Genomic DNA, 27,169 nt, shown 5'->3' on the forward strand with positions numbered 1-27,169 from the left:
AGACAGGGTAAAGTTAGTCTTGCATTAGTTCTGGTTTCTGGAAAGCTCTGTGCATTTGTAAGTAAAATTAAGGTCCACAGACACCAAGCTTAGCCATTTTTTAACTTTGAACAATGCAGCTGGCCTGTAAGAGAAGTAATTATCTGTTAAGATTCTTGTTACCCATGTTGATAAAGTGTAAGGGCAGGAATGCGTTTGCTCAACCATGATTCCCAGCTCTGTGTGGTGTTATTGTTCACATCGTGTTCAGGTAAATCGTACCTCATTTTGTACATCTTGGCCTTCCTTACTTTATCTCATATCATCAGGTTCAGGAACAATTGTTACCCTTCAACCATCAGGCTCCTGAATCAGCGTGGATAACTTCACTAACCTTAACTCTGAAATGATTCCAGTACATATGGACACACTTTCAAGTACTCGACAACTCAGTTTTCAGTATCATTTCTTTTCTGATTTACATTATTATTTTTTTTGTACATTGGCTATTTGTCAGTGTGCTTGTGTGTAGTTTTTCATTGATTCTATTGTACTTTTTTGCTTAACTGTGAATGTCTGCAAGAAAATGAATCTCATGATAGTATATGGTCACATAAATAGTTTTTGATAATAAGTATACTTTGAACTTTGAATTGCTTCACAAATGCCAATGGTTAACCCTGTAAAGTTTTCTAGTACCAAAGATCCACTGGGATTAGTTGATTGATTGGCTGATGAATGAGACTCCTTGTTGGTAAGTTAACTGACTTGATGAAGTCTGATTCCTGCCAGTCCAAACACACAGACAACTGCAACATCCACACACTCCTCTCACTGGTTCCCTACCCTGCCTCCTTCCTCTTATTCCGTGCTCCACCTTCCTCTCCATCATCTTCATCCCTTCGTCACTTCTACCCATCACCTCCCAGCTTCTGACATCACTACTACTTTCCCCCTTCCCCTCATCTGCCAATCACCCCCATCACCTGGATCCAGCTAACTCTATCCTGGCACCCCTTCCCTCCAGCTTTTCATATTGGCCATCTTCCCTCTTTCTTTCAGTCAGCAGTCCAGATGTAGGCTCTCAAGCCAAAGTGACGACTGTCCATTTCCCTCCATCGATGCTGCCTGCCTTGCAGAGTTCCTCCAGAACTCTTGGTGTCTTGTGATACCATCAGCCCTACTCAATGTCTTCATCAATTTGTTTCCATGGCCTAGTCCACTACGCAGCAAACCCTTTCCATGCTTGTTTTTATGTTTTCTAGGCTTAAGGCTTTTATCTGTGAGCCTATCGACGCTGATAAAACTAGCTCACTAATGGCACTTGAGCATTAACAAAATTTCCCATGCACAGGCTTAAGAGCCTGGAACCTTTTAAACAACGTAGTATGTTTTGGACGTGGTGTCCAAAGGCTGTTGCAGTCCTCTAGGGGTCAACTTCTTGTGGTAGCAATAAAATGATCATTAAATGCCACAGTTCACCAAAATGACACTGCTTCAGCAGAAAGACTACGCAGGCAAGTGCTGACATTTGTACAGCTTGGACTCATCGCTGGTAGTAATTGGCCATGGTCAATTTGTATTTGCATTTCTTGAACCAACTGCAAAGCTCAGGAGAGAGAAAAAAACACAAATGTTTGCTGTTCCACATCGCAGGTTGGAGGGGTAAATGAGTATAAAAAGGCAATTTAGCAACCTGACTGACATTTATTCATACATACATGGCCATTATTTGAGCAAGCCTCAGATGACTGAAGATTTCCGAAACATACTTAATTGCGCGATTGCCGAATTGGAAATTTTATACAGAGTTCATAACACCATCAGTGCGTTCTAAGGGGTTAATGGTTATGTTCTTGTTATGTCTTTATTAACAGCTGAATCATACAGATCCATTTAAATGCAATTAGGATACTCATTAATTTCATGTGAGACTGGTAGCATGCACGGCACCAATGCTGTAAATGTTTGAAAAGCAATGATAGCAGTAGGAAAAGTTTCATGCATCTTAATTAGCAAAATATCTTTAAAAGTCTCTGTGTCTTTTGTCTGGTTGTTTAAGCTGTTTTCTTCAGCTACATGCTAGGTACTACTTTGAAAATGATTACTGTCTCATATTCATCCCAATTCTTGCTGTGACCGCTCACTGCATAGTGGGCAGATTAAGCTGTTGACGGTGGCGCTTCAAAATAGGTGTGTATGCCTTTTCTTTGAAGTGGGAAGAAAAAATGCCTTTATCACCTCGCTCAGAAATGTCTTGAGGCTTTTTGCAGGGACCACCTACTGTTCCCAAAAATAATCTTACCCTCTTCTTCCGTTCTGCTGCATAGAGATAGCGGGGACTATTTTGAAGGTTTTCCTCCTGCTTTGTATCCTGTGGTGTCCTGTTATTTGCCTGCAAGTGCATTTATTAAGTGGATAGAATCAGCCATTTGGAAACCCTCGGGCAAACCTTTCCGAATAGTAGCACTGGCGATGAAGGAAGTTAGCCTCAAAATTTATTCACTATGTACCTATTGGTGATACCAGTTGTTCAGCAAAATTAATTATTCCCATTTACTATTGGAGGTACACACAAAATGTTGGAGGAACCTGGCAGGCCAGGCAGCATCCATGGAGAAGTGTAAGCAGTCAGTGTTTTGGGCCAAGATCGTATATCAGAAATAAAAAAAAAAGATAAGTCAGAGTAAGAAGATGGGGGGGGCAGGGGAGGAAAACATACAAGTTCTACAAAACATGGTAGGTGATAGGTGAAATGGAGGGGGGTGAGGGAGTGAAGTAAAGAGCTGGGAAGTTGATTGGTGAAAGAGATAAAGGGCTAGAGAAGGGGGAATCTGATAGGAGAGGACAGAAGGCCATGGAAGAAAGGGAAGGGGGAGGAGCACCAGAGAGAGGTGACGGACAGGTAAGCAGATAAGGTTAGAGAGGGAAATGGGAATGGAGTATGGTGTGGGGGGGGGGGCGATTACCAGTTTTCAAGAGACCATGTTGAGGCTACCCAGATGGAATAAAAGGCGTTGCTCCGCCAACCTGAGAGTGTAGACTGTTTGGTGTTGTATATTCATGGAGGACCTTAAGTGTCTCACTAAATCTCTTTAATGCCTGACAATAAATTTCATGGACCAGTTCTTTTGCCAATTCAAACTGCATGGAAAATTGCAAAGCTATGTCAAAATTAATCATTACATTCTTCTCTGTTTATTAATTTATTCATGGGATGTCCCAATATTTATTCCACCCAATATTTAGCCAATTCAGAAGGCAGTTAAGGGTCAACTGCATTGTTAATGGCTCACAGTCATGTGTAGTTCAGACAATGGTGTGAGTAGTCATTGACATCTGACATAACCAGTAAGTTTGTTCAGCAAATATTTGCAGATGACATGAAATTAGACACTGTTGTTGAAAGTGAAGAAGTTTATTGTAGAGGGAACTTTGATCACTGAAGGAAGTGGGCCAAAGAGTAGTAACTGGACTTCTCTACAGATAAGTGTGAGATGATGCATCTTGGAAAGTCAAACCAGTGTAGGATTTTTATGACTGGCAGGGCACCTGGGAATGAAGTGGAACAGAGAAACCTAGGAGTACAAGTGCATAGTTTATTGAAAGCAGCGTCACAGATCGACAGGGTTCTGAAATGTGTATAGCGTACAGGCTTCCCTCAGTTGGGAGGCTGAGTATAGGAGCTTTATAAGTAGTTGATGAAGTCGCACTTAGAGTGCTCTGTGCAGTTTTGGTCAGCCTATTATAGAAAAGACAGGGTTAAACTGGAAAAAATTCGGACAATATTTACAGGCATGCTGCCATAACTAGACAGCCATAGTTTTAGGATGAGGTTGGCCAGGGTAGATCTTTATTTCTTGTAATTCAGGAGTATGGCCGGTGACCTTATAGAAATGTTTAAAATTATGAGAGGCATAGATAAGATAGATGGCAAGAGTCTTTTCCCTAGGGGAGGGGAGTCCAAAACTAATGGGCAGGGTCAGAGGGGAAAGATTTAAAAGGGATTTGAGGGGCAACTTTTTAACACAGAAGGTGGTGAGTATATGGAATGAGCTTCTAGAGGAAGTGGTTGAGGCAGGTACAATCCATTACTTAAGAAGCACTTAGATACATGGAGGGGTAGGGCATGGATGGATATGAGCTGAATGCAAGAAATTGGGAATGACTGAATGTGCACTAGACTCATTGGGCTGGAGAGCCTGTTATTTGTGTTGAATTGTTCTGTGAATCTTTGACAAAGTAAATTGGCAGATTTCTTTCCCTGAGGCATTTGTGCAACAATTGGATTTATATGGCAACATGTTAGTTTTGTGTTGAACATTATTTAATACAAAGCTTTTCACTGTTGTTTGGTACATGTGACAATAATAAACTAATTTAGAAATCTATTTGAATCTGTGTTCCCAGATGCTGTGATGGGATTCAAATTTATCTTCAGATTAGGATACTATTCCAATAACTTAATCACTGTGTTACTGCAATGACAGCCATGGTTGTTAATTCACTCGGTCCATTTCTGACTCCACTCTCCCTTTTCTCAGTCTCTCGGTCTCAATCTCTGAGGACAAATTGTCTACCAATATCTTTTATAAACCTACCGATTCACACAGCTGTCTTGACTACACCTCTCCTCACCCTATCTCCTGTGAAAATGCCATTCCCTTTTTTCAGTTCCTTTGTCTCCACTGCATCTGTTCCCAGGATGAGGGTTTCCTTTCCAGGACATATGAGATATCCTCCTTCTTCAAAGAACAGGGTTTCCCTTTCTCCACCATTGATGACATTGTCACCTGCATCTCCTACATTTTGCAGACATCTGTGCTCACCCCATCTTCCCACTACCTTAAAAGGGACAGAGTTCCGCTTGTCCTCACCTATCATCCCATGATCCTCTGAATACATCACATCATTCACCAGCACTTCTGCCATTTTAAACGGGACCCTGCTACCATAGATATCTTTATCTCCCCCAGCCCGCGTTCTCTGCTTTTTGTAGAGATCATTTCCTCCATGATTCTCTTGTCCGTTTGTCTCTCCCCACTAATCTCCCTCCTGGCCCTTATCCTTAAATGCATAGGAAGTACTACACCTGGCCATTCTCCTCCTCCCTTGCCTCCATTCAGGGCCCCGAGCAGTCCTTCTAGGTGAGGTAACACTTCACCCGCAAATCTGTTGCGGTCGTCTACTGTGTCTGGTTCTCCTGATGTGGCTCCTCAACATTGGTGAGCCCCAACATTTTAATTCCACGTCCCATTCCCATTCTGATATACCTACCCACGGCCTCCTCTACTGTCAAGATGAAGCCACACTCAGGTTGGAGGAACAACGCCTTATATTTCATCTGGGTAGCCTTCAACCAGATGGCATGAGCATTGACTTCTCTAACTTCTGTTAATGCCCCACCTCTCCCTCGTACTCCATCCGTTATTTATTTATTACATATATTCTTTTTTTTCTCTCTCTCCTTTTTCTCCCTCTGTCCCTCTCACTATACACCTTGCCCATCCTCTGGGCTTCCCCCTCCCCCTTTCTTTCTCCCTAGGCCTCCCGTCCTATGATCCTCTCATATCCCTTTTGCCAATCAACTGTCCAGCTCTCGGCGCCATCCCCCCTCCTTCTGTCTTCTCCTATCATTTTGGATCTCCCCCTCCCCCTCCCACTTTCAAATCTCTTACTAGCTCTTCCTTCAGCTCTTCCTGACAAAGGGTCCCGAAACATCGACTGTACCTCTTCCTAGAGATGCTGCCTGGCCTGCTGCATTCACCAGCAACTTTGATGTGTGTTGCTTTTTGTAGATGATTCACACTGTAGCCACTCTGAACTGTTGGGTTGCCAGAGAGAAGAGAGGATAAGGAACAACAGTTACCTTTTGCCATCGAACAAAACTGAGCCTTAACACAAATTAACTTTACGAAGATAACTACACTGTTATTTGGTGCATTAGGCTAATGAACTAACCACGGACAAGATCTGGAATTGTAGTTCTAAACCAGCCATTTGACTGAAGAAAAGGATTATTGACTTTAGCTTGTCACTGTTTTCATTGCATTTTCCATACCATATGTAGTAGTGTCCTCTTAGCTGTTTGCGCACCCCGACATCTAATTCATTATTGTCGTCCAAATTAGAAATCTGTGATAATTTATTTTCTTGGCTCAACTACTAAATGTTTTCACATGGGAAGAAAGTGCTGAAGGTCAAGAATGTGGATTCATATGGATTTTTTGCTGCATTAAAATTAAGACAAATTCTCACTACCCTAAAAGAGGTGAGAAGATTCAATGTTGATTGGAACAGAACTTGGATTTCTCGTCATCCAGATCAGACTGCTAGGGATTCTGTTCCAATTCCTCACTCACATTTTTAACAGGGAACAGAGTTTTTTCCTTCACATCAGGGGAGGGGAAAAAAGCTGGAAGCATATGCAGATATTTAGCTCCCCCTCACATCTATCTGTGATGATCACCTGCCTCTGTGCTGAGGTACAATTTGCATTCTGACAATTCTTTTCGTGAACATGTTCCATCTCTCCATTGGCCATTCCCGTTCCCATTCCAACATGTCAGTCCATGGCCTCCTCGTGTGCCAAGATGAGGCCACCATCAGTGTGGAGGATCAATATCTTATTTTCTGTCTGAGCAGCCTCCAACCTGATGGCATGAATATCAACTTCTCCTTCCAGTAAAAATTACCTCCCTCCTCTATTTCCCATTCTGATCTTTTTCATCTTCTCATCTGCCTATCACCTCCCTTTGGGTCCCCTCCCCCTTCCCTTTCTGGTATGGTCCATTCTCCACTCCTATCAAATTCCCTCCTCTCCAGCCCTTATCTTTCCTCCTCACCTGGCTTCATCTATCACCTTCCAGCTACCCAGCTTCCTCTCCCCCCACCTTTTTATTCTTGCATCTTCCCCCTTCCTTTCCAGTCCTGAAGAAGGGTCTCAGTCTAAAACATTGTCTATTTATTTTCATGGATGCTGCCCGACCTGCTGAGTTCCTCCCACGGTTTGTGTGTGTTGCTTTAGATTTCCAGCATCGGCAGATTTTCTCATGTTTATGTTTCTTCTGAGTTCATTATTGGATATGTCATTGAGGACAGCACAAGCTGAGGACGTTGGTTTGAGGTGAACAGAGAAAACTGTAGGGGAGGTAGGTTTTATACACAGAGAGTGGTAGGTGCCTGGACTGCACTGCTAGGGATGGTGGTAAAGGCTGATACAATATGGATGTATAAGGGAATCTTACATAAGGACATGGATGTAGAAAAAAATGGAAGGTTACGGGCTGTGTAAGAAGGAGGTACTTGATTGATCATGATAGTCATAGTCATAGTCATACTTTATTGATCCCGGGGGAAATTGGTTTTCATTACAGTTGCACCATAAATAATAAATAGTAATAGAACCATAAATAGTTAAATAGTAATATGTAAATTACGCCAGTAAATTATGAAATAAGTCCAGGACCAGCCTATCAGCTCAGTGTGTCTGACCCTCCAAGGGAGGAGTTGTAAAGTATGATGGCCACAGGCAGGAATGACTTCCTATGACGCTTTGTGCTGCTTCCCGGAGGAATGAGTCTCTGGCTGAATGTACTCCTGTGCCCACCCAGTACATTATGTAGTGGATGGGAGACATTGACCAAGATGGCATGCAACTTAGACAGCATCCTCTTTTCAGACACCACAGTGAGAGGGTCCACTTCCATCCCCACACCATCACTGGCCTTACGAAGGTGTTCCGTAGGTCACCACAACATCGTGGTCCATAGCTTTTCTATGGTCTACCTGGTTTTGGACTCCTCTCCTGGTCACAGCATGCCTCCATATTGTAGGTGGTGTTGGATATGTGTGGGGGTGCACGTTTTTGGAAGCTCGGGTCCTTGTATTATAATGGCGTCAACTCATTTCTAGATCAGTAAGCAACAAATCGTCAAGCACACTGAGATATCCATATATTGTGTTTATAGAGCTTGATTGTCCTGGCCACTTTGGATGTTCAGTGCCTGCTTGAGGTACAATTACTCACCCCACCACCAGAAACATTCCACAAAAGCTTGGCCTTATCTGCATCTGAAATTGTTCAGGCAGTGTCTGTCTGGAATGCTTTCCTGTGTGTTAAATTTTGGCATAGTTCGTTATCAAGTTAAATATGAGTAATATGTTTGAGGGAGGTTTATGTGAACCAGAGGGGCAGTGATTTTTAAATGGACGAAATGCATCTTCCAACTCATTACTTAATTAGCCACTTCGGGGACTACTTTCTTACCAATCATCAAACCAAGGTTCACATATTTTCTCAGTTGGTTATAATAGTCCTCATGGCATTATTTCAAAGAATAGCAAGGGAGTTTCCCCAACATGCTGACCAACATCTACCCCTGATTCAACAGTACAAAATTACAACATTGCACCTTATTGTACATAAAATAGCAGCTGTCTTTCTGACATTGCAACCACGACAAGTTTTCAAACATGCTTCATTCACTATGGAGTGCTTTGGGAAAATGTGGAAGGGATATGAAAGGTAGATATAAATGTAACTCATTCTTCATTTTCTTCAATTTAAGATGCTTTTCAAATATTGTCTCCATTCAGGAGAAAAATTTGAGTACATATGAAACAGTGCTCTGTTTATGTAGAATAATTGTTGTAAATTAAGATGAAGTATTAATTTTGGAGAGGAGCCCATTTCTCTTTATATATAGCCACAGACTGATGTTGGCCATTAAAACTGCTGTGTAAAACCCACAGTACATTGCTGCAATTCATCACAAGGGTTCCCTTGATTGATGTTGTGCAATGTTTTTTTTTACTCTGTGGATCTCAAATGACTCAGATATTTCAGAAATAAAAAAATCTTCACATTTGTACTGAGGCCCAGGGGAAGAAGAGGTGCAGGGACCTCTGACATTTGAACTTTATACCCTTGCTTTCCCTTGTATTTGATTTTCTTGTTGTGGGCTTCTCTGCGTAGGAAAGGAGTTTGATTATTTTCTTCCTCCAACCTTTGCTCTGTAAAACAAAAAGTTGAGACCCAGTTGCTGCTGTGCGTGCAGAAATTGTCCAGTTTGTTGTACGCCATTTGCTACCTGTGAGAGTATCTAGCTCCTTGTATTAATGGCACAACATCAGACGAAGACATGCTTTTGATTGTTGGCAAAGGTTCATGCCATGAGTTCGTGTCAGGCCACTGGAAATCCTCCATCATTCCCCATTGTCATCAGTGTGAGCAGGTTCTCATTTGATTCTGGGCTGAAGTTCAGCTTTGCTTTCCAGCAGGAATAGAACAGAATTCCTTTAAAGGAATTGCTCAGCCAAATTCATCCAAACTGTTACAGTTAAATGTTTTAATTAATGGTTTGTTTCTCTATTATTTAGTTAGCAATTTAAATAATACACTGACTTGTGTAATCACCATGGATATATAGCATCATAATTAAAATACTAACATTCTTGCCACCCTTATTATATTGTAGGCTTTGAGAGCCAAGTGTTTGGCATGCTACAACAAGGTGCTTCCTTTTGTAATGTCCCACAGCACAGTCTAGGAACTAATGAGAAAATTAGGAGGTTGGCCCATTGGTCTCATAACAAACAACTGAGAGAGATTTATTAAGACTGGATTGTATTCTGTTTAAAGAAGGATAAATCTTATGACAGGAATGAGCTTTTTATAGACAAATAAATATTTATTTCAGTCTTGTCACTGAACAGATTAAGCCAACCTTAAAGCTGAATAATTTCATTGCAGTCAATGACTATGTGCGATGAATCTAAAAGGAGCGGTAAATTGTGCTGGGATATCTTGTACTACTCATAGGTTGTTGCCTCAAGAAAAACTCCTAATTCAAAGATAAATTCTCGAACAAGCCACTTGCAGAACTAACAATGAAAAAGCACTTTTTTAAGTTGATCAGGTTAAAAAATGTGTTAGTATACATACTGTACTAGTGGATGTTCTATCTTGGATGTGAAGGGATAAAGGCTTCTGTATTGAAACTTATTTGGTGTGTGACAGGGAAAACACTGTAGTGAACTCACAAACATGTCTAGTTCTAGTGTGACAAATATTTGATTCTCATTCTGCTCAATCTATTGGCCAGGCTCTCCATGCTGAGCCCCTGGAAAATGCACTGAAAGTGGCAAAGACACAGAGCATATACTGGGTGAGGGACTTCAATATTCAGTGCAGGTAGAACCACCACAGACTGAGCTGGCTGATCCTGAGGACATAGCTACCAGAATGTGGTTGGAGGTTAATAAACCATCACGAGGGATTAATGTACTTGACTTTGACCTCACCAAGCTACCTGTGGCACCTGTCTGTGGTGGCATTGGTAGAAGAGGTAACTCACAGTCTGTCTTTGCTTTCAATGTGATCTTCCTTCATCTTCCTGAACTCTTATCGAGTACAGGCACAGGCACACCAAATGCTCCTCACATGATAAGCCTTCCATTCTTGTGAACTCCAAGGCCAGCACCTCCTTCCCTAGATGTTGGGCCCAAAGTAGCACAAAATTTTCCAAATGCAGTTTAAGCGACATCCTTTAAAGCCTAAGCAAGTACATCCTTTCTTTTATGTTCTAGTCCTCTCAAAATGAATGCTAACATTGCAGTTACCTTCTATACAACCCAACCTGCAAGTTAACCTTGAAGGAACCCCAATTCCTTTTGCAACTCTGATTTCTGAATTTTCTCCCCATTTAGAAAATAGCCTATATTTTTATTCTTTTATCAAAGTGCATAACTCCCCATTTTCCAATGCTTTACTCTGTCTGCCACTTCTTTGCTCACCCTCCTAACCTGTCCAAGTCCTTCTGTAGAGCCCCTGCCTCTGTGGCATTACCTGTTCCTCTATCCAAATTGGCATTGTCTCTACACTTGGCCGCAATGTCATTAGCTTCGTCATCCAGGTCAGGCATTTGTGGTCACTTCTGTCTCCATATTGATATTCAGTGACAAGTCGTGCAGTGCAACATGTATAGATGTATAGGACAAGTCATGAGATGATCAGCAAAGAATAGAGGAACATTTTTGATTTTTGACCTAATACCTTTAGTTGTGTTAGATCACACAACTGACAGCAGTTATAGATACAACTACGGCACACATACAAAAAAAAAAGGTATGTCTAAACCTATGTCTAAGGTATATACATTGGGTAGTGGGTAGTGGCTCCATATATCACTACTACAGGGCGTGATGACCCTGCCTTACACGAGTCCTGGCCTCAGCTGGCTCCGACTGACAGTACCTGGTATGGGCACCTATCCAGGGTTATGGATCCCACTGCCTTCTGGGTATCTTCGGGAGAAGAGAAGGCTAAGGAGTAAACACTACACAAATCTGGAGTGGAGCCCCTAAGGCAGTTGGATGACGTATCACGTCACCTCCCTGCAGCTTCTGCAGCCAAGCAGATGCCAAATGTACTGCTTCGCATTCCTTTGGATCACATCCGTGAGGCTGAGAGAGGGATCTTGATTTCTGGGCAGACCAGGATCTCCATATTTATCGCACAGGTCTGCGCCCGGAACGGGCCCATCCATTGTCTACTTAGACGGAGCCATGAGAAAATATATACAAAGTCAAGCATTTACTCCATATGCTCCAAGCATTTACAGTATTCAGGCCACATCACCTTCTACATCAGTATAAATGGAAGCTCACCAATTTTTGGATTGTTTCAACTCCTGTTCAAGAAAGTTTCCCTTTCTCATTGTGAGTATGAAGAGAACCATTTTGCATGTTTTCAATTCCAGACGAAGCTGGGCTTTGTAATGAAAAATCCACAGTTGGAAAGGGGGTAGGCTGGTTTTAGGATCAGGAAAAGTACCATGGCTTATGTTCATGCAATGTTGCTGGTTAAAAAAAAAGATCTTTAAAACTCTTCAAAACCTCAAATTCAAAATGTGTAAGTGATAGGTTTCAGTTAGACAGTGTGGTTCAGTGAGAAGTGGGGAATGAGGTTAGTTGCCTCTTTTTACAAATTGCCTGAGGGTTCATGCCACGGGCTGGAAAACAAGACCGGTCAAAGTCAAGCAAATGAGCCACTAAGTGGACTGGTTAAAATCACCCCTATGCCCTTGACATCCTTTGAGTAAGATACAGATGAGCAAACTTTTAACAATCAACAATATGGATTTTGAGGGGTCTTTTGATGTGAGAGAAGATGATCACAAACACGTCCAATGTATGAGGACATGATGAGTGAAAAACTTTCTGTTTCTGGCAACATGGACTACAGGAGATAGAATGAAGATTAAGATGAGCAGTGTTATGAGATATGAGTAGAATTAATATTTTTCATGTCAGAAAAAAGACATTTGTGCCCATTTTACTTGTAAGTCTTTGATACAAAGTTGTCAACACTGCAAATGATTTTATGATATCTGAGTCGATTTGATTGACATGTATCAGAAGCAGTTATGTTGTGACGTTGTGCTTTTTAAATCATTTGAAAATTGCTGTTCATTGTTTTCTTATACCCTAAATCCTCTATGGATACAACCAAGTCAGTCTACATGTTGGAGTTGTTTTTTTGAAGTTAGGGTGATCCAGAAATAAATTCTTACTAACTTAATTAGTTGAATAATGACTCAGAGCTGGAGGATTGTTTTAAGAACTCAAGTGGTAAAGGAGAAGGGAAGTGCTTCACTCCGATCTGCTCAGGCACAATGAAAAGCCAGAAGTACAGGTTTATCCCACTATCCAAAGGTAGAGCGTTCCTATGAAATGGTTCGTAAGCTGGAAGGTCGTAAAGCGAAGAAGCAATTACCATTTATTTATATGGCAAAAATCTGTGCGCACTCGCAGACCCAAAAATAACCTACCAAATCATGCCAAATAACACATAAAACCTAAAATAACAGTAACATATAGTAAAAGCCGGAATGATATGATAAATACGCAGCCTATATAAAGTAGAAATACTTCTCTACAATAATTTTCTGCACTGTTCTCGGTAGCAAAAATCTCGTGGAAGTGCTCTTGGCAGTAACACTCTCTCCAGTAACCTTTAAGCTATGAAGCTGCCAAATCATACCAAATAACACCTAAAAATACACAGCCTATATAAAGTAGAAATAATGTATGTACAGTGTAGTATCACTTACTGGAATCGGGAGGACATCCAGCACACTGATGATGGTGTGTTAGGCTGAGTTGTCGGAGGTAAGGGTGGTGCAGTGGCCCCCACCCTCTGGGCAGCAACCCAATACCGATCTGCGAAGAATGCAGGGGTCCGGCGGTGGCCGGGATGCACCCAGCACATCTTTAAGAAAAAGGCTGAAATAAACAAGCTAATTAATTACGTGCCGGGCGGCACCTAATTAACTAGCTTGTTTATTTCGGCTTTTTTCTTAAAGATGTGCTGGGTGCGTCCCAGCTCCTGCTGCATTCTCCGCGGCCCAGGGGTTGGGGTGATGGGACACTGGGGTGTCATCTCATCGTCGATCAGGGCAGGCAGGTCAGCTTCTTCTATCTCTGCCCGCCTCGATGTCGAAGGTTGAGGTTCGTCATCTGCCGTGGCTGATGCAGAAGGCTTGCTTGATTGCTAGCCTCGCGCATTTTTCTATCATACAGTTCTTTGTAAGCACTCAAACCATCTTGCAAAGATGTCCTAAACCAACGTGCACTTTCAAAATTAAAGTCGTACTTTATCATTGCAGCGAAAATCTCACGCAGTTGCCTCACGTTCAGTTCCTGGATGACTTCACTTTCGGTCTGTTCGCTACTGCATTCGGTTTCAATTGTTATCCTTTCCTCTTCCAACTGCATCAGCTCTTCGTCTATCAGTTCTTGGTCATGGGATAGCAAAACCTCTTCAACATCATCTTCGTCAATTTCTACAAGCTAAACTCACTTTGTCCTTACTTCGTTCACCACGATCAAAACGCTTAATTATGTCTAGTTTTACACCCTTACGAGCTCTTTCAGGCTTTTCCGATACCTTAGAACTCGTCTTGCTAATGGCTGCTCACAGGCATGTGTTTAAGCAATGCCGGCTAGAATGCCATTCCGAATCTGAGGGAGGAGCGGCTGCTCGGGGCGTGCACTGCCTTTTTTCGTACAGTGAAAACACCTTCTGTTAGCGAAAACAGGGAACTAATGTAGGTCTTTCGTAACAGTGAGGTTTTGTAAAGCGAACGTTCGAAAAGTGGGGGACACCTGTAATTAACAAAAGGAGCAAAATGGCCATTTCGTATTTGGTGTAGGCTAGAATGGTAAGATCCAGGGGAATGTGTGGGGAATAAGATGGGAATAGTGCAAGATGGGCATCAAGTCTGCCTCAGTGTTGATATCTGAGCAAGGTGTTCTGCAGATAATCTGTCAAATAGGTCAGGTTGTCTCTGGAGAAGTGAGCCACTCAGTTCAGGTTCAGAATAACAGCAGTCAGGTTCGGCCAACCATGGATTTGAATTTACACCTATCCGGATCCCATTCCCTAAAACCCACCAAGTCCTCTTCACCCACCAAGGACTCAATGTGTAAGGTGCCAGGAAAAGCCATCTTCCATCCTGATCTCCAGCTGGCTACTGGGAGAGTAGTAGAATCCATAGGGAGTCAATGGGAATGTTGAGGGATTGAAGTTGAATGTGTGCACATGCGAGTTTGTAGGCAATATGAACGGTGCACTGAAGAACTTACTTCCATAAGACTATAAAACCATAAGAGATGGGAGCAGAATTTGGCCATTTGGCTCATTGAGCTGCTCTGCTATTTCATCATGGCTGATTTGAGAAAAACAGATACTCGACTGGCCTGGATGATTTGGAGATGGTAAATCATCTGATGGCATCTTTTATGAACAATGGCATCTTGCTGTCTCTAACTACTGGGTGTGGAAAAAAAACCTTTCAAGTCCCCTGTAAAACTCCTAACAACTATGCCTTTTTGTGTTTGACCAGAGGAGGGGATTTTTAAAATCCATTTACTCTTTCTATCCCTTCATAATTTTTATATACTTCTCTCAGTTCACCCCTTAGCCTCCTCCGGGAAACAACTCCAACCTGTCCACTTGCACCATAAAACTGGAACGTTTCAATCCAGATAACATCCTGGGGGAAAAAAAAAAATGCGTGCATCCTGTTTTCATAGCATCCAATAAAACTCACCTTGCTTATTCCATTAGCCAGAGGATGGTGAAACTGTGTAACTCATTGCCACAGACAGCTGTGGAGGCCAAGCCATTGGGAATATTTAAAGTGGAGGTGATACGTTCTTGATTAGTAAGGGCATCAAAGTTTATGGGGAGAAAGCAGGAGAACAGGGTTGAGAGGGATAATAAATCAGCTACGATGGAATGGTAGAACAGACTTGATGGGCCAAATTACCTAATTTTGTTCCAATGGTCTTATTATACCTGGGAAAGAGAGTAAGGCAGCTGTTCATGTCATCTAGCCTATAGGAATAAGGCACACTAATTTTTCTCTCTGGGCAGATTTGTTTGGTTTACTTCTATGAATGTAAGGTTAAAAATGGAAGTGAGTATGAAATAAATGGAAACTGGGAAAGAGACAAAGCAGCTGAGAAGAGAAACGGAGCGTGTTCACTAAAATCAGACAACATGACATGTGAAAGAGAAGTGAGGTTACAGCACAGATGGGAAGGATTAAGTGATCAGTTTTAAGGTCAGGTTGTCACAAAGTGGTCACATGGGGCTAATTGAAGGATTGCCAAGTGATGCATTGGCCATGTAGAGTCTTACCGATGTGCGTGAACAACAGAATTCAGGTGTGGCTGGTCTCAGGTGCCGCAACCACAAAAGTTAATGGAGCAACACAGATAGAATTTATATTGGACCAAAAGGGAGACATTCTGTGCGATGTTTCTATAATCCTGTGGTAATTATAGTATGTGGTCGGAACTGGCAGCTTTGTTCGGTACATTGATAAGGGGTTCAGTTTCTGCAGATTGACCGCCATGTCTTAGAAAACAGCTCTCAGGCCCTGAGTAAGCAGGTCATAGAGTGAGAGCAACATACAGCCAGTTGCCTCTCGGACTCAGACAGTTGTGTTCATGGGTTCAAGCCCTACTCTTTTGTCTTGGGTACACTTAGCCTGATGTTCAAGTGCAATATTGAGGGAATTCCCTGCTCTTGGTTGTTCCAACTTTCAGATTAATGACTCAGCTGGACTCTTGCCTAAGAAATCTGTTGTCATCCAGGTGAATATTTGCCTATCATGTTATCTCACCAAAATAAATTAGTGATCTTTATTACATCAATAACTGCAGGAGCCTGTTATGTGCAAATTTTTGGTGTAATTCCCGCATAAACCTTAAATGTATACTAACATGCTGTGAGTTATCCCAGTTGCTGAAGTGTACTATGAACTTCTTAAAGTTTAGAGTTATCTGTCACATCAAGATATATATAGTGAAATGTTTTTTTTGCATCAATGACCAACACAGTCCAAGAATTGTCTTGGGAGCAGCTTGTGAGTGCTGTCATGCTTCCAATGACAATACAGCATGCCCACAACTCACTAACTATAACCTCACATCTTTAGAATCTGGGAGGAAACCGGACCACCTGGAGGAAACTCACACAGTCACTGGGAGAATGTACAGGTACCTTACAGACAGCAGAGAGAATTGAATCTCGTTTGGTGATTCCTGGCATTCTAACGCCATTGTGCTAACCACTAATGCAATTTCTTTCACTATTTAAACACTGGGATTTTGTTCACAGATGCCTTTCTCTCCATATTCAAGCTAAAGTGACGACAGTATGAAAGCGACTTTAGACAATCTCAGGCCAGATGGTAAAATGGAGCAACCAGCTCCAATTGCCCCTCACTAACCCTGAATTCACCCACATCATCCGCAGTTCCTCTTCCCTTGTGTGCGTGTGTGTGCTTACGTGCCTGAGTGTACACGCACTTTGCGTGTGGACTATCTCTGTAGTCCAGCTGATTATTTCACCAGATGCCAGGATATATGGGAAAAGTGGACAGTGTTCTGGAGGGTGCTTTGGGAGACGTTTGGAATCCTGTAGAGTTGAGATGAGAATGTTCAGAAGGAAAGTAAACTTAAAACGCAAAGTAGAAAAAAATATTTGCTTTGGCTCATGGATTATATGTTGTCAAGGAGACTGAAAAGGAAGTTATTTTTAGTCTGATTCTTTATCTTTACTTCCTCCCTCATCTTGTTCTTTATAAGTGTCTGAGCTCATCTTCGTTACCTCATGAATGGATTGCTACCACCCACACACGGATGACCGCCTCACCTTTGTAATACAGAGGTAATCTATACTTCCATTGCCCTGAATTGTATCAAATCCTGTTACCTCATCACTCTGCACTTGTTTAACCCTGTTGGCTCTCAATTTAGTAAGGCATTAATGTTAATATTCTCACAATACACAGCCATCCATAGTCTTATCTCTTGTTATCTCTGCCTTCTCTTCTTGCCCAACAACCCTCTAGGATATTAGTACTTTCAGCTGCCTTGCCTTTGGAATTCCTTCCCTAGACACCTCCACCCCCCACCCCCACTCAGTCCTTGACCCAAAACATCAACAATCCCTTCCTCTCACAGGTGCTGCTCGACTCACTGAATTCTTCCAGCAGATTGTCGCTTTACCTCTCTTTTCCCCTGTAAAGTGCTCCTCAGAAATTATTACTTTTTTACTCTCACAGCTATCGGGACTATTCCTCTTCTTACCCTGTCTCTTGTGAAAATGCCATCCCCTTCTCGCAATTCCTCCGTCTCGGCCGCATCTACTCTCAGGATGAGGCTTTTCATTCCAGGACGAGGGAGATGTCCTCCTTTTTTAAAGAAAGCGGCTTCCCTTCCACCACCATCAACTCTGCTCTCAAACGCATCTCCCCCATTTCACGCACATCTGCTGTCACTCCATCCTCTCGCCACCCCGCTAGGAATAGGGTTCCCCTGGTCCTCACCTACCACCCCACCAGCCTCCGGGTCCAACATATTATTCTCTGTAACTTCCGCCACCTCCAACGGGATCCAACCACTAAGCACATCTTTCCCTCCCCACCCCCCGCTTTCCACAGGGATCGCTCCCTACACGACTCCCTTGTCCATTCGTCCTCCCTATCCCTCCCCACTGATCTCCCTCCTGGCACTTATCTGCGTAAGCGGAACAAGTGCTACACATGCCCTTACACTTCCTACCCTACCACCATTCAGGGCCCCAGACAGTCCTTCCAGGTGAGGTGACACTTCACCTGAGAGTTGGCTGGGGTGATATACTGCGTCTGGTGCTCCCAATGTGGCCTTCTATATATTGGCGAGACCCGACGCAGACTGAGAGACCGCTTTGCTGAACACCTACGCTCTGTCCGCCAGAGAAAGCAGGATCTCCCAGTGGCCACACATTTTAATTCCACATCCCATTCCCATTCTGACATGTCTATCCACGGCCTCCTCTACTGTAAAAATGAAGCCACACTCAGGTTGAAGGAACAACACCTTATATTCCGTCTGGGTAGCCTCCAACCTGATGGCATGAACATTGACTTCTCTAACTTCCGCTAATGTCCCACCTGCCCCTCATACCCCATCCGTTATTTATTTTTATACACACATTCTTTCTCTCACTCTCCTTTTTCTCCCTCTGTCCCTCTGACTATACCCCTTGCCCATCCTCTGGGTCCCCCCCTCCCTTGTCTTTCTCCCTGGACCTCCTGTCCCATGATCCTCTCATATCCCCTTTGCCAATCACCTGTCCAGCTCTTGGCTCCATCCCTCCCCCTCCTGTCTTCTCCTATAATTTTGGATCTCCCCCTCCCCCTCCTGTCTTCTCCTATCATTTTGGATCTCCCCCTTCCCCTCCTGTCTTCTCCTATCATTTTGGATCTCCCCCTCCCCCTCCCACTTTCAAATCTCTTACTAACTCTTCCTTCAGTTAGTCCTGACGAAGCGTCTCGGCCTGAAACGTCGACTGTACCTCTTCCTAGAGATGCTGCCTGGCCTGCTGCGTTCACCAGCAACTTTGATGTGTGTTGCATTACTTTGAACTTCTAAGCTTTTGCTCTGGTTCCTCCCCGTGTGTCTCTGACAAATTTTGTTTGACAACATTCCTGAGAAATGACTTGAGAGATTCTTTTACAATATGAAATCCACAGTATAAACAAATCTTATATGAATCTTGTAAAATGTAACTTCTTCAAGGGTCTTCACTGGAGGAGTATGTATTTTGGGGAAATAATTGCTGAGATAATTACATATTAGTAATGTTGGAGCTCGATTCATTCATAAAGAGTCCTTTTCCTCCTTTTTATCTCCACCTCATAAAGAGTCTGATGCTTGAGTTAACGTCATGCTTCCTCACCAAAAAGTGAAGCTAAATGACAAAATTAAACAGTAAACAATTTCCTATTTTCTGTCCACAGCTAGTTATAGAACAGCATTGAATAAAGTCTGAGAATTGGTTCCATCCTCTGGATCAACATGAATGTCTCTGATGGGCGATTGGTTTGTAAGGGTGGGAAGAACTTAATAAGAAATAGTTTTCCTTATAGTTCGCAATCACATTTTTCAAAGCAGATGGGAAAGTAATAATAATGAATTTCTGAAATACTGCTGGGATTCTGATGGACAAGGGATTGACCTGGTCATTTGAAATATCAATCTGTTTCAGAGGACCACAGGCTTCCATTAGAGTAATAATGCTTATTAGTAATAATATTTATAATGTTTATTAGTATTAATAATATTTATTAGCAATAACTTTCAGTAATAATATTTATTAGTCATAACTTTTAGAGAAATAATATTTATTGGTAATAAATAATGCTCATCAGTATCCCATCCAGTGACCGTTGTAGAATTTAGATAGAACTTTCTGTATTGGCATTGCCTTACCTTTAGTCAGAAACATGCTGTCTGGCCCGAAGCTACTGCACTCAGGAGCTGGCTGGGTTAAAACAAAGTTGCAAGGCTTGTGGGTTCTGAACACTGTACGGCGACTCGATTAGAGAACAAATGATTGGAGTTGTCTGAGGAATGGTTCAAGGCTCCGATAATTGTTTGCTCCCTTGACCGAGCTACCCATGACGTATGAGCCCTTGGGTGAACTATTTCAGAGCAGTCAGCACACAAAGCAAACTGTGCTGGCTCGAGACTGTTTCCAGAGTCCTCATTCGTCGTCATTGGCGAGTCCTGGATACGATACCGAAGATCGAGGTCTGATGGCCCGGGTTTGCGAGTCCACGGGGGAACTAGAAGGCTTAATGTCTGGGATTTGGAGGCCTGGATATGGCCTATACTGTGGCTGGAGGACTGTCTGTAAGTGGGGAAGTAGGAGGGAGGCACAAGGTTTGTCTTTCTGTAGTTGTTTTGTTGTTGTTGCATGTGTTCTTCTGCTAACATAGTGGGCATGCTACGTTGGTGTCGGAATGCATGGCAACACTGTGGACTGCCTCCAGTGCATTCTTAGGCTGTGTTGGTTGTTACTGCAAACAACAGATTTCACTGTATGTTTCAATATACATCTGGTAAATAAATGAATCTCAGGAAAGGGGGCAAAAATAGAAAATATATCTCGCCATGAGTTTACACTATGAGTGAGTCTGTAAAAGTGCCAGTCACCAGCTGTGACAATTAGTTATTTTGTTCTAAATATGTTTCCTGTTTTAACATATGTCATTGAGAAACAAACAGGGCTTCATGTATTCAAAAGCACTTGCAATCTGTCTCCTTCCCAATCATAAGACAAGTTCCTCACAATCCCTCGATGTTGACTGTGACTGCAGAGACTCACATATTTGCAGCAGACAGAGCACTTGCTTCAGAAGGATGAGCAGGAACACAAGGGAATTGTTTACTTTTACTTTTCATTTTTCTGGACGTGAGCACTACTGGAAAGGGCAGCATTTATTGCCCATCCCTATTTGCACTTCAAATTCCCTGAACCATCAGGCTCTTGAGCCAAAGGGGATAACTTCGCTCAACTTCACTTGCCTATAATTGAAATGTCCCACAACCAGTGGATTCACTTTCAAGGACTCCATCTCATGTTCTCATTATTTATCGCTATGTATTTATATTTGCAATCGCAGTCTGTCGTCTCTGCACTCTGGTTGAACACACTAGTTGGGAGGTCTTTCATTGATCCTGTTATAGTTACCATGCTATTGATATATTGAGTATGCCCACAAGAAAATGAATCTCAGGGTTGTATTTGGTGATATATATGTATTTTGAACTTTCAAATGGTGGTAAGTCGCCTCTCTGAGCTGTTTCCAGTGAATGCTATTGGAGTGCGGGTTCAAGAATTTGGATCCAATGTAAACAAAGGAATATATTTCTTTGGCAGGATGGTGTCTGACTAGCAGGAGAGCTTTCGGAAGGTAGTGTTTCTCAATCGTTGCTTTCATCTTTCTTGGTGAAAGAGATTGCAGATTTGGGAGACACTATCAGAATAGATTCAGCAAGTAACTATGATTCATTTTCACTCTAGCCATGTTGTGATAGTGTTGGACGGAATGAAGGTTTAAGGTGGTAGACTGATCAGGTATGCTACCTTGTGATGAGGTTGTGTTTCTTGAAATTGGATGGAGCTGCTTTCATCTAGGTACATGGAGATTATGTCATTTTGCTCCAAAGTTCAAGGTAACTTCATTATCAAAGTACATATTTGTCACCATTCATTTTCTTGTAGGCATACTCAATAAGTCCAATAACCATAATAGGTTGAATGAAAGACTATATCAACAGGGCAGGCAATCAATGTGCAAGAGACAACAAACTGTGCAAGTACATAAATAAAGAAAATAATAATAATAATAAAATAAATGAGCAATAAATATCAAGAATATAAAATGAAGAGTCCTTGAAAGTGAACCAATAGGTTGTGGGAACAGTTCAGTAATGGGGCAAGTGCAGCTGAGTGAAGTTATCCTCTCTGATTTAGGAGCCTGATGGTCGAGGGTTAATGACTATTCCTGAACCTGGTGGTGTGAGTCCTGAGGCTCCTCTAACTTCCTCCTGCTGGCAGCAATGAGAAGAGAGTGTGACCTGGGTGCTGTTTTCCTGTGACAACACTCAGTGTAGATGCGTTCCATGGTCCTGACATACTTCGTAAGTTTTATTTTTATTTAGCAATACAGTGCGTAGAAGGTCCTTCTGGCCTTTCGAGCCACACTGCCCCAGCAACCTCTGATAAACCCAATTAACCCTAACCTAATCACAGAACAATTTACAATGACCAATTAACCTACCCGGTACGTCTTTGGACTCTGGGAGGAAATCAGAGGACCTGGAGCAAACCCCCACGGGGAGGATGTACAGAAACTCATTACAGAATGGTGCCAGATCTGAGCTCCGAACTCCGGGAAGCACCAAGCTGTAATCGTGTCGCACTATCTTTAACATGGCGTGTCCGGAGGTCATTCCTTTGCCACAGAATATACGGTCTAACTTGCACCGGGTTGCGGTTCAGCATAGCCTTGTGGATGACTGATTCCAGGCCAGTGCCATGGGTGAAGGAGCATCAGAGTTTTGCAGCAGCAGATGTTGCCGATGGAGGCCTCTGTACTTTGAGTGCTCACTCCCTTTCTCTCTTTCTCTCGATAGTGAGGAGAGATTGCTGCCGATTCTCGGACTAGAACTCAGACTAGAGAGCGACAAGGCAGACTGTAACACCGCAACAGGGACTGTTATTCTCCCTGTTTACTATGAAGTGGGTTACACCTCTTTGTCCCTTGTTAGTGAGGGAGAGAGCCTGTGGTATGTCAGACTGTTTTTGTTGACTGCAGATCGTTGTCTCTCTCTGGGGGCCTTGCTGTTGCTTGGTGGGTGGTGGACACGGATGCTTTTTGCTGAAATGGGTGGGGGGTGGTTGATGCTTTGCTGCTGCTTGTGTGTGGGAGGGGGCGAGGCAGTTTTGGGGTTCTATCATTTTTCTGTTGTTCATTCTTTTGGGGTTCTGTTTTCATGGATGTCTGCGAAGAACAAGAATTTCAGGTTGTATATTATATCCATTCTCTGATTAATAAATAGAACCAGTGGACTTGTGGTTACTGGTCCATTTAGTTTCAAGACAATGATACCCCTGGGATATTAACAGCAGGATCATCACAATGGAAAAGTTGTTGAATACCCAGAGTATAAGGTTAGATATTCTCTGATTGGAGTTGGGCATGGCCAGGCACTTTTCTGGTGTTGATATTGTTTGCCACTTATTAACCTGTGCCTATTTGTGGCTCGGACATGTTGGTATAGATTATTTAATATTCTGAGGTAGCATTTACACATTCTCTAGAGGCAACTTTCAACTACCTCAATTGTTGAATATTTGCATACCCCTTGTGCAGAATTTAAAGAACTAAAGGGAAATGAAAGGAATAATCAAAGACTGTTCATAAGAAATACAACCATGCCAAAAAAAATGAAGTGTGTTCAAATTATTTTGTTCAATTGAGAGCATCAGAGATGTAAGTTTTTTTTTCACTTGTTGGCCCTGGGTGTCCTTGTCCATTTCTGCTTATGGAAGAAGATTGAATGACCATTGGGTTAGACATTCTGTCATGACTATCCCTCGACGTCAAACATGATGGTCTTTGTTCCGTTGATCTATTTATGGGCTCTCAAGTGGCTTATGAGCCTAATCTTAGCTTTGGAAGTTTTTCCGCATTCAGGACAGGTAGTTCCAGATGACAGATCGGGCGTTGGTTGTTACTGCCTCTCTTTCCATTTTCTTCTCTTTTCTTCTAATTCTGTACATCTGTTGGCTTTGAAAATTGCTGTTCCTTCTCAGATGATGGTTTCCTATCCTTGGCATTGGCTTCCCAGTTGTTGATGTCAATGTTGCATTTCTTCATGTTGGCTTTCAAGACATCTTTGAATCTCTTCTGTTGTCCTCCTCTTTTATGTTTGCCTTCTTTAAGGTGGGAGTAGAAGATTTGTTTCGGCAGACTTTCGTCTTTCATCCGAACAACATGACGGCTCCATCTTAGTTGGTTCTTGATGATGTAGGCTTCAATGTTTGTTGTTTTTGCTTCATTTAGCACGCTGACGTTGGTTCTTCTATCTTCCCAGCTGATATTTAAGATGTTTCGAAGACAGCGTTGATGGAACTTTTCAAGTGCCTTCAGATGTCGTGGGTATGGTGTCCAGGTTTCTGATGCATACAGGAGCGTTGGGATCACCACTGCTTTGTACATTAACATTTTGGTGTCTGTTCGGATGTCACGATCATGAAAGACCCTTGTTCAGAAACGTCCAAAAGCTGTTCCAGTGCATTTAAGACGATGTTGGATTGCGTCATTAAGGTCAACATTGGAGGAGAGGTGACTTCCAAGATATGGAAAGTGATACACATTTTCCAGGGTAGTTTCACCAAGTTGAATTGATAGTTCTATCCGATTTGTCTCAGTTGGTGACGGTTGGTAGATGATCTGAGTCTTCTTGGGATTGATGCTAAGTGCAAATTTTGTGTATGCACGGTTGAAGGCAGTCAGAATCTGTTGTAGGTGGTTTTCTGAGAACACTGTTGTCATCTGCGTATTGGAACTCGATGAGGGAACTCGTGGATGTCTTGTTTTTGGACTTGAGATGGGCAAGATTAAAAAGTCTGCCATCTGTTATGTAGACAATTTCGATTTCTGGGGGAAGGTCGTCCTTGATGATGTGGGTGATTGTCGCAATGAAGATGGTGAACAAAGTTGGGGCAATCAAGCATCCTTGTTTTACTCCTGATCTAACTTGAAAAGACTCACAGTTACTGTTGCTGACCATGACTGTGGTTAGCATGACATCATGGAGGAGTCTCAGGATTCAAATATACTTTTCAGGGTGGATAGGATATCCCATAGGAGTTCCCTTGATACCGAGTCAAAGGCTTCGGTGAGGTCGATGAATGCAATGTACAAAGGTTGAAGTTGTTCACGACATTTTTCTTGTAGTTGTCGCATTGTGAAGATCATGTCAATTGCTCCACATGATGGTCTAAAACCGGCTTGTGTCTCCGGAAGGATCTTCTCGGCTAAAGGCTTGAGTCGGTTGTTCATAATGCAGGTGAGGATCTTTCCTGCTGTTGCTAACAGGGAAATTCCATGATAGTTTCCGCATTCGGATCGATTGCCTTTCCCTTTGTAGATGGTAACGATTTCTGAGTCCCTAAAGTCTTCTGGTACGTCTAAATTTATCCAGATCTTGATGAGAAGTTGATGCAATTGGTAATGAAGCGGGTTACCTCCAATTTTGTAGACCTCGGCTGGTATTCCATCGAGTCCAGCTTCCTTGTTGTTTTTCAAGGTTTTGATGGCTTCCTTGACTTCTTCAAGTGTTGGTATTTTGCTTAGGGAGTCATCAACGGGCAGTTTTGGAATGTTGTTAATCACATTTCTGTCAAATGAGATGGTTTGATTTAGAAGATCTACAAAGTACTCCCTCCATCTAGAATTGATGTCAGCATTGCTCTTCAGGATGGTTGAACAATCTTTGCTTTTGAGAGGGGCTTGACCGTGAGTGGATGGGCCAAAAATAGCTTTAGTTGTGTGGAAAAGGCCTTGAATGTCGTTGGCATCTGCAAGTTGTTGGATTTCCTGAGCTTTCTTCCTCCACCACTGGTTTTTCAGATTTTGGGTGCTCTTCTGGACTGCAGCCCTGCATTCCTGATATCGTTTCCTTTTGATAGCTGATTGTTGGTTATTTTGTAAGGTGATGAAAGCTTTTCTCTTTTCGTCGATGAGTTGTTGGAGTAGTTTGTCATTATCATCGAACCAATCCTGACGTTTTTTTGTCTTAAATCCAGTTGTTTCTTTGCAGGAGGTTGTGATAGCATTCTTCAATTGATTCCAATGTTCTTCTACAGATGGTGAGATTTGTTGAGGCAGTTGTTCTTCAAGATTTTGTTGGAACTTCTGTTCATGGTTAAAGTCTTGAAGGATGTTAACATTGAACTTCTTAATAGTGTTCTGATTTTGGTGTTTCCTTTTGGGCCGAATATTCATTCTCATGGTGGACGAGATGAGTCGATGGTCTGTCCAGCACTCGCCAGCACAAGAAACAGCTCTTGTTATCAGTACATCTTGTTGATCCCGAGATCGTATGATGATGTAGTCGATGAGGTGCCAATGTTTGGAGCGTGGATGCTGCCAGGAGATATTGTTCCCGTTTTTCTGGCAAAATAGGGTATTTGTAATCCCCAGGTTGGGTTCAGCACATTTGGTGAGGCGGAGTGTTCCATTGCCAACTCTTTCCTTGCTTATTATTCCAGTCCAGAGCCTGTGATCTTTCCTGACTTTGGCATTGAAGTCTCCCAAGAGAATGATGTTGGCGTTGTCAGGAACAGAGGAAAGGACGTTGTCAAGTTGGATGTAGAAGTTCATCTTTACTTCACCTTCAGCATCCAGAGTTGGTGTATAGGCACTGATGATGGTGGTGTGTTGGTTCTTGACAAGCTGGATTCGTAGAGTCATGAGACGGTCGTTGATTCCCAGTGGTTGCTCTGTCAGCTTCTGAAGTAGGCTGTTTCAGATGGCAAAGCCTACTCCATGGATCCTCGGTTGTTCAGGATCAAGTCCTTTACAGAAGAAGGTGTATTGACCTTGCTCTTCCTTTAGGTGCCCTTCTCCAGCTCTGCGGGTTTTACTCAGAGCAACAATGTCAAAGTTGAATTTTTGGAGTTCCCAGGCAACAAAGGCAGTCATCCTCTCTGGTCAGTCTGAGTTTGGGTTATCCATCAGAGTTCGTATACTCCAGGTTCCAAATTTCATAGTTTTACTTCTCGATGTTTTTCGACCGCATGATGGCGATCCCTCTGGATGCGGCTTTCCAGACAGGATGGGATGAAGCAGACTATTTTTAGGGGACCTTTTCCAGCTCCTTCCCAGTGCAGGTTGAGCAGAGTGGATCCTAAATAGGGCTGCTCAGACATGAATACTGCTACCGAACAACTTTCTTATTTCTGTATTCATCGCTTTCGTGCCAGTTCTTGACTGGAGCTTCCAGCCATCATATTGCCTTCTCCCGTTGCCCTCCCCCAATTGCTGAAAGACTTGAATAAGTGGCCCACAGAGTGAAGACACCTATGCGTGTATTTGTTTAACGTGTACTTGATGTTGCATTCCAAGAAGCACACGATCCTTCACAAATCAACCAACTGATTCCAATGGCATGGAAACCATGACAATTGGAGCTGATGGATTTGTTGCAGCCTTCATCTACTTTCACAGCTGTTGAGTTCAAAGTAACTTCGTCCACTTGTTCCACCGTT

The 27,169-nt window shown here is 42.6% G+C and overlaps 1 protein-coding gene across 8 annotated transcripts in view; it reads left to right on the forward strand.

Moving 5' to 3' along the window:
* LOC140197572 (teneurin-3-like) overlaps positions 1-27,169 on the forward strand; it is a 2,811,066-nt gene that overhangs the window by 1,841,663 nt on the left and 942,234 nt on the right. Inside the window, exon 1 of one of the 8 annotated variants that reach the window (XM_072257697.1) lies at positions 20,139-20,235. The exons of the other annotated variants lie outside the window; for them this stretch is intronic. The gene's annotated coding sequence lies outside the window, so the exon portion shown is untranslated. Of the gene's footprint in view, positions 1-20,138; positions 20,236-27,169 lie in introns of those variants that run through there. 8 annotated transcript variants of the gene reach the window in all.

Source organism: Mobula birostris, chromosome 5, assembly GCF_030028105.1.
Source record: "Mobula birostris isolate sMobBir1 chromosome 5, sMobBir1.hap1, whole genome shotgun sequence".
Taxonomy (NCBI): domain Eukaryota; kingdom Metazoa; phylum Chordata; class Chondrichthyes; order Myliobatiformes; family Myliobatidae; genus Mobula; species Mobula birostris.